Genomic DNA, 13,629 nt, shown 5'->3' with positions numbered 1-13,629 from the left:
ACTCAGCTGAGGAAACCCCGTCGGTGTTGTCAACACGCTATCTTACATCGTAATCTCTCCCAACTGATATACACTTTCCCTCCTCACCCCAAGTATCCCGTCCTCCCCCCCCCCCATAGAAAGACACCTACCCCGACACACCCCTCCCCCTTCCCTCCCGCAGCTTCGAATTCACCCTTCAGAGAGAGGATTGGCAACGCTGAGTGATAAGCTGGAGATTGGGGCCAGCTGTACCTCAGTGACGCTAAAATAATGTGACACAGGTTTGAGCAAATACTCACCGCATGACATCTTTGACAGATGAGTCCTGATATAAAACATCTTTGACTAATGACTCCCAAGACGACTGGTTCAGTAGCAGATGTGACTTACTCACACATAATCGTCCTTAACCACTCATGTTGTCTAACAAAGCAAGAGTTTCGCCCAACGTGGGGCTCGAACCCACGACCCCGAGATTAAGAGTCTCGTGCTCTACCGACTGAGCTAGCCGGGCTTAATGCTACTAGCTAGTGTGTTAGAAACCAGAGAAACCTTTATCTATAAGTAACTGTTCGTAGTGACGCGGTTAACATCATACTAAGGTCCCAGGCCTCAGAAGTAAACATAATCTGTCTGTCTGTCCGTCTATATATAATGACGAAAGTTACCTAAGGTCCAGTTCTCAGACCTGGGACTGTAGTAAGGCCTTAGGAGACTCTCTCCCCTTCAGTGTGGGGACGCCACTTTTAATATTGTATTCGGCTGATGCCAGACCAATTTAATCAGCAGAGGAGATCAAGTCACTCTACGGCCAGGATATTTATCTTAGTTTGTCTGGTTTCTAACACACTAGTTAATAGTAATAAGCCCGGCTAGCTGAGCTAAGTAGCTCAGTCGGTAGAGCACGAGACTCTTTAGCGGGTAACAAAGTTAATAATTACACTGTTCTAACAACAGTTAAACAATTTCGAGAAATAAAACTCTGATGGTTTTCTGCTGAATTACAGATTAAGTACGACTGAAGTCAATGCAGGCAGGGCTGGGGTGACTGAGAGTCAATGCAGGCAGGCCTGAGGTGACCAGGTGACCGAGAGTCAATGCAGGCAGGCCTGAGGTGACCAGGTGACCGAGAGTCAATGCAGGCAGGCCTGAGGTGACCAGGTGACCGAGAGTCAATGCAGGCAGACCTGAGGTGACCAGGTGACCGAGAGTCAATGCAGGCAGGCCTGAGGTGACCAGGTGACCGAGAGTTAATGCAGGCAGGCCTGAGGTGACCGAGAGTTGAGGCATAAATGTAAATAAAATGTTCCATTAAGAACTTGTACATCTACTTTACATTATATAAAATAATAAAACAAATTTCAGTCTTAAGGTTAATATCCGTAAAACTAAAAATTAATTTTGAGGTTTATCAAATCCGAACAATTTTTTACCCTGATACATAATAGGACAGGTCCGCCCACGGTTATTACTGCACAACTGAGCTGGTCAACCACTCCCACTTACAAATTTATACTAGCTAAACCTCAGGCCAGACGGAGGGGTTAATTTAGAGCCCTACCTGCACAAGACACGACTAAGTACTCATTATCATAGTTAACCCGACAACCATACTACTCATAGAAAGAGTGACACTAAACTTTAAGAGGATAAACTGCTTTATATTGTATATAAATCCAGGAATAATATTCACTCTGGCTCCGTCTTCTAGTCAGTTTTAGATCAGTCAACTATTTAATAAGTCTACCATTTAAAAGTCTTCTACACATCTGGCAAGTTAGTAACGCTGTACTCATACCGGAACACTCAGCATGTAAACTTTGTGATAAACCTTTAAAGCACACACTTGAACACTATATTATTGAATGTGACACTGTCAAAGACTTCAGGCCACCTGGCTTATTGCATCATGAACTTTGTAATTACTGCATTGAATCTGGGGTGCTTGAAGATATTCTTGCTGTTTATCCAAAATTTGCTGCTGGCCCACACTGATTAGTCTTCAATTAGAATATGACTCCAATGTATATGAACCTCTGTCCTGCGACATCAACCCACATGACTCTGACCTATATATACTGCTAATGAATATGAGCTATTCCTTTGTGTATGAACCTCTGTCCTGCGTGTCAGTGAGAAGTGATACCACCCTCAGTGTCAAGACCTGACTGAATTACTCAGAATACTCAAACTGTACTCCAAGCTTTGTCAATAAATGTGTTAAACTAAACTTCTACAACCTATGGGCGAGCTTCTACAGTCATCTGGATCACCTCCCCTCCCAGTCCTTGGTCTCCGACACCCACTGAACTAAATAATATAACGCATCCATTTAATTTCTATAATCTTGTGACGAGCCAAGGAGAGGTACACATGTCGCCGTATACTGACAAGTTAGGCTTGCTAAGTACACCCTGACATGTTGTTAGGCACCTGGGTCTGGCGTGATAGTTGAGCTAAGAATATGGTACATCTTCCCCCCCGTAGTCTACAGTACACACGTGCTGGTGGTGATATGATATACTACTGGTACTGACTCACTATATGTTGGTGGTGATAGGGTATACTACTGGTACTGACTCACTACATGATGGTGGTGATAGGGTATACTACTGGTACTGACTCACTACATGATGGTTGTGATAGGGTATACTACTGGTACTGACTCACTACATGATGGTGGTGATAGGGTATACTACTGGTACTGACTCACTACATGATGGTTGTGATAGGGTATACTACTGGTACTACATGATGGTGGTGATAGGGTATACTATGTACTGACTCACTATGATGGTGGTGATAGGCATACTACTGGTACTGACTCACTACATGATGGTGGTGATAGGGTATACTACTGGTACTGACTCACTACATGATGGTGGGTGATAGGGTATACTACTGGTACTGACTCACTACATGATGGTGGTGATAGGGTATACTACTGGTACTGACTCACTACATGATGGTGGTGATAGGGTATACTACTGGTACTGACTCACTACATGATGGTGGTGATAGGGTATACTACTGGTACTGACTCACTATGATGGTGGTGATAGGGCATACAACTGGTACTGACTCACTACATGATGGTGTGTGATAGGCATACTACTGGTACCGACCTGCTACTCACACATGATGGTGGTGATAGGGCATACTACTGGTACTGACTCACTACATGATGGTGGTGACAGGGTATACCACTGGTACTGACTCACTACATGATGGTTGTGATAGGGTATACTACTGGTACTGACTCACTACATGATGGTGGTGATAGGGTATACTACTGGTACTGTCTCACTACATGATGGTTGTGATAGGGTATACTACTGGTACTGACTCACTATATGTTGGTGGTGATAGGGTATACTACTGGTACTGACTCACTACATGATGGTTGTGATAGGGTATACTACTGGTACTGTCTCACTACATGATGGTTGTGATAGGGTATACTACTGGTACTGACTCACTACATGATGGTTGTGATAGGGTATACTACTGGTACTGACTCACTACATGATGGTGGTGATAGGGTATACTACTGGTACTGACTCACTACATGATGGTTGTGATAGGGTATACTACTGGTACTGACTCACTATATGTTGGTGGTGATAGGGTATACTACTGGTACTGACTCACTACATGATGGTTGTGATAGGGTATACTACTGGTACTGACTCACTACATGATGGTGGTGATAGGGTATACTACTGGTACTGTCTCACTACATGATGGTGGTGATAGGGTATACTACTGGTACTGACTCACTATATGTTGGTGGTGATAGGGTATACTATGGCAATTGACTACCACAGGATGGTGATAGGGTATACTACTGGTACTGACTCACTACATGATGGTTGTGATAGGGTATACTACTGGTACTGTCTCACTACATGATGGTTGTGATAGGGTATACTACTGGTACTGACTCACTACATGATGGTTGTGATAGGGTATACTACTGGTACTGACTCACTACATGATGGTTGTGATAGGGTATACTACTGGTACTGACTCACTACATGATGGTGGTGATAGGGTATACTACTGGTACTGACTCACTACATGATGGTTGTGATAGGGTATACTACTGGTACTGACTCACTATATGATGGTGGTGATAGGGTATACTACTGGTACTGACTCACTACATGATGGTTGTGATAGGGTATACTACTGGTACTGACTCACTACATGAAGTGGGTGGTGATAGGGTATACTACTAATTGCTGTCTCTTTCTATGATGGTTGTGATAGAATTATACTACGAGTACTGTCTCACTACATGATAGTTGGTATAGGGTATACTACTGAGTACTGACTACTGCATGATGGTGGTGATAGGGTATACTACTGTAGTACTGACTCACTACATGATGGATTTGTGATAGGGTATACCTAGTACTGACTCACTACATGATGGTGGTATTAGAATTTATACTACTGGTACTGACTCGACATGATGTTTGTGATAGGGTATACTACTGTTACTGTCTCACTACATGATGTGGTTGTGATAGGGTATACTACTGGACTGTCTCACTACATGATGGTGGTGATAGGGTATACTACTGGTACTGACTCACTACATGATGGTTGTGATAGGGGTATACTACTGGGACTGTCTCACTACATACGATAGTTTGTGATAGGGTATACTACTGGTACTGTCTCACTACATGATGGTTGTGATAGGGTATACTACTGGTACTGACTCACTACATGATGGTTGTGATAGGGTATACTACTGGTACTGACTCACTACATGATGGTTGTGATAGGGTATACTACTGGTACTGTCTCACTACATGATGGTTGTGATAGGGTATACTACTGGTACTGACTCACTATATGTTGGTGGTGATAGGGTATACTACTGGTACTGACTCACTATATGTTGGTGGTGATAGGGTATACTACTGGTACTGACTCACTACATGATGGTTGTGATAGGGTATACTACTGGTACTGACTCACTACATGATGGTGGTGATAGGGTATACTACTGGTACTGACTCACTACATGATGGTTGTGATAGGGTATACTACTGGTACTGACTCACTACATGATGGTGGTGATAGGGTATACTACTGGTACTGACTCACTACATGATGGTGGTGATAGGGTATACTACTGGTACTGACTCACTACATGATGGTTGTGATAGGGTATACTACTGGTACTGACTCACTACATGATGGTGGTGATAGGGTATACTACTGGTACTGACTCACTACATGATGGTGGTGATAGGGTATACTACTGGTACTGACTCACTATATGTTGGTGATACGGTTACACAAGAATATTATGTTTATTTGGGAAAACAATTCGCTTATCGTGTGTCACGAACCCACGACCCCGAGATTAAGAGTCTCGTGCTCTACCAACTTAGCTAGCCGTGATTATATTTTCAAAAACGTCAGGTTTATAAAAAACGAAGGGTGTTAGAAACCTTATTAGTGTTGAGTGACAAGGCATATTTATTTACGGTGTGTGTGTGTGTGTGTGTGTGTGTATCAGTGTTTGTTAACCCGTCTGGTCCCAGAGGTGTTATAGGGGCTCTCAGTTGATTAAAAATGTCCAAAGGAGGGCCACAAGACTGGTGCCTACACTACGGCACCTCAATTACCGGGAGAGTTAGACCGCCTGCAACTGCCTAGCTTATACTACTGAGGGGGGGGGGGGACCTAATTAAAGGTGTATAAACATCTCAAGAGTGAGTTCACTCCCAGTCAATCTTACCTTTTTGCACTGTTACTATGTTGAAATGCTCCGTAGTATGACCTTCTCCCCACCTTATTATATATCATAATTGTATCACTTATGGTATTTGTATATTATTTGTCAATCAGCCTTTCGGCTGTCATGCTCTTTCAATAAACCGTTAATTATTATTATTATTATTATTATTATTATTATTATTATTATTATTATACTGGGTCGAGTGTCCATATCTGAAGCTGGAGGACGCTCGCCCCACAAGGGGTCACAGCTTAAGGTTGAAGAAGCCACAAGTCCATAAAACTGTGAGGACAAACTTTTCAGATTGAGAGTTCTTAACTCTTGGAACAATCTACCAGAAAGTGTTGTGACGGCACCGAGTGTGAGCTCTTTCAAGACCAGACTTGACCAACACTGGAGCGGGTTCCGATCTATTCAGGAGCCAGTACTTGCCATCAGTGCATAACGGAGACATGATCGACCGCCCAAGCGGCTAACGAGCCGATCAGTGGTGAAGAGGATAAAAGTAAAAGTAAATAATAATAAAAATAATATTAAGAAAAATAATGTAATAATAATGATGAAATAAACTACGTAATTTTCTTCGTCAAAATCAAATTAAATTTATCAAATCTACGATATTTAATAAAGCAAAATATAATATAAATGTTTTTTTTCTATTAGTACACCGAAGCTAAATAAAGAACAAAAACTCCGATTAAAAACTTCAGCCCAACGTGGGGCTCGAACCCACGACCCCGAGATTAAGAGTCTCGTGCTCTGCCGACTGAGCTAGCCGGGCTTGTATCTATCGTTGCCAGGCTAGTAATAATTATCATCGACCTTATAGAAAACGTGACTGGAGTTAGAAACCAGAGTAATACTATAAAACGGAATCTTGAACACATTGAATAAATCACAAGATAGAATTATAGAGAAAAGATAGAAACCGAGGACAAAAAACAGACATATACCATAGATAGATAGATAGATAGATAGATAGATAGATAGATAGATAGATAGATAGATAGATAGAGTATTCAGTAAAATCATCAAACAAGTTCACAGAGCCATTGCAGGTACACAAACAATGATAAACACTGAATCTTGTTTTATTGTTGGTTAAATTAAAATATTGTTTACCTTTGTTTGTATACCTGTACTGTCTATGTATAGTCCCCCCCCAAAAAAAAATATCATTAGATTTTCCGTCGCTACAATTTGAAACACTGGACCACTGGACCACTGGACCATCATAAGTTGGTACGCCTACTGGCTATATACAACAGCTGAGATGGGGGGGGGGGGTCGTCCTTCTATGATATAGTATATGCTTCAATAAAACAAGAAATCTATGAGGCTATATTAATGTATGTATCGTCAAAAACGTATTTACTCATTCATGCCCAAAGGTCGCGGATGTGGAGCTACCAACCATTCAGAAACAGGTCGAGTTAACATTGCTGGGAAAGCCTCGTATCACATCGACCCCCATGGCTAACGATACTTTTTGTGTGTGTGTGTGTGGGGGGCTTGTACAGTCCACGCCACTCCTAAGCCACACAGACTGGCGGCCTAGAAATTCCTAACCGGCAACTTCGCTGGGTCCATCCCTCTCCCACCCGCAGAAACACACAAACCAGGTAATTCATCGATGGTCAGCCAAGGTGTAAAGTCAAGGGGTAAACCCGAACACGTTAGTATGGATAAATGATTAAAAAAAATATATTTTGTCTTTATTTTTAAAACCTACCCAGGCATTTGTTTTAGTTGCGAACATGATATAGAGTATTGCATATAATATGTTACTGGAGCCTCGAAACAGGCCACTGATCATAGGCACCGGATACCCCACCAATGAGCGTTGACCAGAGAGGTTGAGGGGTTTTGGGCAAGAGTAGTGTTCACTCAACAACCATGACCGTATTCATGTGGGGCGCCGAAATAACACAAGGTAACATACCCATAAAGTTATGTTTACAACCTGTAACGCGGTTAATTTTAGTATATATCAAATTACTTTATGAAACCCCGCATATCTTGCAGTAAATAACACATCATAATTTGACATGAAAGTAAAGAATATAACAAAGGGATAAGGTCTATATTAATTTACGGAGATATGATCAGCAGAGCGGCCGAGGGAGGGTTAATGTGTGGGGGTGGATGACTCTCCGCGGTGTGGAGGATGTCACAGAGATTCAGGGACAGTTTAGTGCCGAAAGATGAGTTGACATCCTTAATGAGTTTTTCCTCCCCTCTCTCCACGAGAGGAATTTTCCCTTCCCTACTGGTCACATAACATTTGTCCAGGATCGCTGCCCCGTCCACACAGCTAGGACGGTTCAACAGTGGTTCCTCACACGATAGCACCTCCACCTGTTAGACTGGCCTAGCAAAGGGGCAGACATGAACCCGATCGAAAATCTTTGAGGTTCAATTGTCAACACCTGGGAGCCGGCGAGGGAGAGGCCAGTGGTAGAACTGATGGTCTATAGACTCTATACGAACCCCTGTTGGGAACCACGGCGGGAACACGAGGTCAAGACTGTAGGGGGGCATAGTGAAGGAGGGAGGCTGGACAGGCTACTAAATAAAGGAGACAAAATAAATGTGTTTTTAAATATCCTCTTCCAACTGGGTGGTGCTAAGAACAATATCGAGGAAAAAATGAATTAGTTTGAATTGTGGTCTTCTACTCCAAATATACAGTCCTTAACTATACATGTAAACATTCCACTTGGGGATGGACAGACAGCATCAATGCTATATGTCCAACTTTCGGTCCGGGAAGAATACTAGGCGAAATAAATTTAAGGCTGGTCAACAAGGAACGGCGCTCCCAATACAGTAAAACAAATGACATTCTGTCTTTATAAACCTTAGAAAAAATTGTGTTTGATGCAAGCTTAGGAAAACATGGCATCCCTAAAAATTACATCGAAAAAATACTTGACGTTCTTGAAACACGAGGTGGTGGTCTAATGCTCCCGGGGTGTGAGGAAGTTCCTGGGGCATGAGTGAGGACGCTGCCACACATCTAACACGGGAGAAGAGACCCAACTCACTCTCTTGGTCTCTAATAACGAGCTGTGACGGTCAACACTGAAAATTTCAGGTTCAAATAGTTCTCTGCCCAAAACGACTTTAATCCTAATCGCCCCTGGGGCATTTCGGTCCTGTTACGGTTGGAGCTCATTAAAATTAGGATCCATTGGAATTAGTACTTACTGGGATTGGGACCTGTTATTACTAAACTTTAATCTCAGTGGTTAGGTTAGGCTGTCACCAATTAGGGTTGGGACCTGTTTGACGAATCAACCGGTAATATAGGTGGACATGACGGCTCCAAAACACGAAGCAGATTAGTTAATAGACTGTAAAGCAGGATAATGAAACCATGACAGTATGGCGAGGGTCATTATATCTCAGTGTAGCAACAACTTCTCAGTAGAGATGCGGATGCCTCTATAACAGGTGAGTGTGATCACTGTACCCACTTGAATGGAAGAGGCAAGGCTCTGACGGGAAGGTGTGAGAGGGAGGACACCGATACCCTTGCTTATATAGACGGGACACCGACGTCCTCAAAGATGGCGGTTAAAGCGTAACGTTCCTTTAAAACTGTTGTGGGACGCGAGAGACTCCAGACCTAGCTAATGAATAAAATGATACTCAATAAATACTATAAATTGGACGTACCTGAGATATGGTGTGTTAATGTCCCCCGAAGAACTGTTTTAACTCACTTACCTGGAAAAAGAAAAGTTAAGATACAGATGAGATTACCTGCCGTCTACCCCCCCCCCCCACACACACACACCTATATGATTATTAACACTTAACTCACAGAAACAACTAAGGCAGAACCAATGATCTTAAGCATTAGTTTATGCCAAATGGATGACTAAGAGAACTTGTTCAATCTGTCAAGAACACAATACTAGTATTATCAGCAGTTACCTTGTGCTGACGGTCGCGGGAACCCTGGCGCAGTAGAGGGTCACCACTTGCCACCGTCTTGACATTTTTATGACACCTCATGGCGCCTTGACGACACCTTGCTACACTTTGTGGCACAATTTACACCTTGCGATAGTTTCAAGACAATTGGCAACACTTAACGACATTAACGACACTTTGCGAGACTTTAAAGCATTAATGTCACTTTATTGACACTTTACGACGTTCTGGACACTATGACTATTCGAGATTTCGAGACTTTATGCCACTTTATGACACTGAAACTATCTGGATTTGTATGGCACTTTAGGACACTGACACCTTAGGACACTTCAAGGTTTAAATTCGTTTTAGGTCGAACATGGAACTTCATATTGCTATTTATATAAGGAGAGTGAGAAAAAAATATATATTACGTTTCCGTCGCAAATTTATATATTTTTTTTAATATTTTAACTAATATCTCCATAACTAATCATTTGCGACGGAAATGAAGGTCAGATTCCCTTCAAACGCCACAATATACACTAAGTTAGCCTATTTTTTTAGTAGTTTTCATGGTCGACGTCAAACGAATCTTTACCCACTTACGACACTTCATGACGCTTTATAACACTTTATAACGCTTTAGGACACTTCATAATGTTTTGCGACACTTAATAACGCTTTACGACACTTCATAACGCTTTACGACACTTCATAACGCTTTACGACATTACATAACGCTTTACGACACTTCATAACGCTTTAGGACACTTCATAACGCTTTACGACATTTCATAACGCTTTACGACACTTCATAACGCTTTAGGACACTTCATAACGCTTTACGACACTTCATAACGCTTTACGACATTTCATAACGCTTTACGACACTTCATGACGCTTTATAACACTTTATAACGCTTTATAACGCTTTAGGACACTTCATAATGTTTTGCGACACTTCATAATGTTTTACGACACTTAATAACGCTTTACGACATTTCATAACGCTTTACGACACTTCATAACGCTTTAGGACACTTCATAACGCTTTAGGACACTTCATAACGCTTTATAACGCTTTAGGACACTTCATAACGCTTTTCGACACTTCATAACGCTTTTCGACACTTCATAACGCTTTAGGACACTTCATAACGCTTTAGGACACTTCATAACGCTTTATAACGCTTTAGGACACTTCATAACGCTTTATAACGCTTTAGGACACTTCATAACGCTTTAGGACACTTCATAACGCTTTCGACACTTCATAACGCTTTTCGACACTTCATAACGCTTTTGACGCTTCGCAACGCTTTACACTTTAGGACACTTCGTAACGCTTTACACTTTGGGACATAATAACGCTTTACACTTTAGGACACTTCATAATGCTTTAGACACTTCATAACGCTTTACACTTTAAGACACTTCATTATGCTTTGACACTTTAGGACACTTCATAACGCTTTACACTTTAGGACACTTCATAACCTTTACACTTTAGGACACTTCATAATGCTTTAAGACACTTCATAACGCTTTACGACACTTCATAACGCTTTTCGACACTTCATAACGCTTTTTGACACTTCATAACGCTTTTTGACACTTTAGGACACTTCATAACGCTTTACACTTTAGGACACTTCATAAAGCTTTACACTTTAGGACACTTCATAACGCTTTACACTTTAGGACACTTCATAATGCTTTAAGACACTTCATAACGCTTTAGGACACTTCATTGTGCTGACACTTTAGGACACTTTATAACGCTTTACACTTTAGGACACTTCATAACGCTTTACACTTTAGGACACTTCATAATGCTTTAAGACACTTCATAACGCTTTAGGACACTTCATTATGCTTTGACACTTTAGGACACTTCATAACGCTTTACACTTTAGGACACTTCATAACGCTTTAGGACACTTCATTATGCTTTGACACTTTAGGACACTTCGTAACGCTTTACACTTTAGGACACTTCGTAACGCTTTACACTTTAGGACACTTCATAACGCTTTACACTTTAGGACACTTCATAATGCTTTAAGACACTTCATAACGCTTTACACTTTAAGACACTTCATTATGCTTTGACACTTTAGGACACTTCATAACGCTTTACACTTTAGGACACTTCATAACGCTTTACACTTTAGGACACTTCATAATGCTTTAAGACACTTCATAACGCTTTACGACACTTCATAACGCTTTACACTTTAGGACACTTCTTAATGCTTTAAGACACTTCATAACTCTTTATGACACTTCATAACCGCTTGGGACACTTCATAACCGCTTGGGACACTTCATGACACACTTGGGACACTTCATGACACACTTCTGACACTTCATAGCACTTTTCATTGTGCACATCTTACGACACTTATTTGACTTAACGGAACTTTACAAAACTTTGGGATATTACCTGAATCTTTGTGACATAACGTGACACTTTATGACACTATACCCTATACCACTTTGCGACACCCACAACTACTTTAGGACACTTCTAAGTCTTCACATCACTTATAACCCAAACACTGTACAGCACTTATAAACACTTTACGTTACTTACGAACACGTTATGAGACATTTGGTCACTTCACAATACTTATGAAAACTTTACCGCACATAAGTCAGTTTGTCAACCTTATGACTACGGTTAATATTGATGACTGACCCGCCAAAGCGATATTTGTTTTAAGTTTTTATTTTTTTACTCTATTTTCATCAGTTACGTTTGGTAGATATTTAGGCGTCTAAGGTACTCATTCCTTTTTGTCTTTTCAGCGGTAATGCGATAGTTTTATGTTAAGGTTAGGTTAGGTTGAGGTGGGGTTGAGGTTGGGTTGGGTTAGGTTAAGGTAAGGTAAGGTAAGGTAAGGTAAGGTTAGGTTAAGGTAAGGTTAGGTTAAGGTAAGATTAGGTTAGGTTAAGGTAAGGTAAGGTTAAGGTAAGGTAAGGTTAGGTTAGGTTAGGTTAAGGTAAGGTAAGGTTAAGGTAAGGTAAGGTTAGGTTAAGGTAAGGTAAGGTAAGGTTAGGTTAAGGTAAGATTAGGTTAGGTTAAGGTAAGGTAAGGTTAAGGTAAGGTAAGGTAAGGTTAGGTTAGGTTAGGTTAGGTTAGGTTAAGGTAAGATTAGGTTAGGTTAAGGTAAGGTAAGGTAAGGTAAGGTTAGGTTAGGTTAAGGTAAGGTAAGGTAAGGTAAGGTTAGGTTAAGGTAAGATTAGGTTAGGTTAAGGTTAGGTTAAGGTTGGGTTGGCTTTGGTTAAGAATCGCCGGCGGGTTAGTCGTCAATGGGAGCCACGAATTACCCAAAAGTATAGCAAATAAGGGTAAAATCTTAACGAATATCTGTTATACACAAAACAAGTTAAATAACATTTTTAGTGTAATTTTGTAAAAAATAATTTGTAAGATGAAATAATAAACAGCGAAAAACTTTCAGTATTGGCGAACGCTAAATTCCAAAGAGTTTGTGAACAAGGGAGATGACTCAGATCCATCGTGATGCACTTCGCTAACCTAACCTAACCTAACCTAACCTAACCTAACCTAACCTAACCTAACCTAACTTAACCTAACCTAACCTAAAGTAGATTCTACGGCTATGTTAAATACCCCAAAGTAACAGAAACATTGGTAATTATATCTCCATTTTGGATAGGTGACTTTTGAATTTAGCGTTTTTCGCTGTTTATTATTTCATTACTTTGACTACATTTCAACGAAAACATTATTAATCAGGTTTTATTGATGTAAACCATATATTCGTTAAGATTTTACCCTGAGAAACACTTGATACTCTTCAGTCGTCGTCAATTTCATTCTTCCCTTCACAGACCGTTCATCTACAAGCCGTGTGTACCTATAACTACATTAAGACACTTATAAACACTGTCTGACACATACAATCACTTTACTACACTCACAAACAATA

General features: G+C 40.9%; 2 non-coding genes across 2 annotated transcripts; both read right to left on the bottom strand.

The window, feature by feature from the left end:
• Positions 1-423: 423 nt before the first annotated feature.
• On the bottom strand, positions 424-496 carry Trnak-cuu. The gene has a single exon. It is a non-coding gene; the product is annotated as a tRNA-Lys (tRNA).
• A 5,955-nt stretch (positions 497-6,451) lies between these two features.
• Trnak-cuu lies at positions 6,452-6,524 on the bottom strand. Its single transcript has one exon. It is a non-coding gene; the product is annotated as a tRNA-Lys (tRNA).
• Positions 6,525-13,629: the final 7,105 nt, after the last annotated feature.

Source organism: Homarus americanus, unplaced genomic scaffold (assembly GCF_018991925.1).
Source record: "Homarus americanus isolate GMGI-L3 unplaced genomic scaffold, GMGI_Hamer_2.0 scaffold54679, whole genome shotgun sequence".
NCBI lineage: Eukaryota > Metazoa > Arthropoda > Malacostraca > Decapoda > Nephropidae > Homarus > Homarus americanus.
This window is presented reverse-complemented; position numbering and strand designations above follow the sequence as displayed.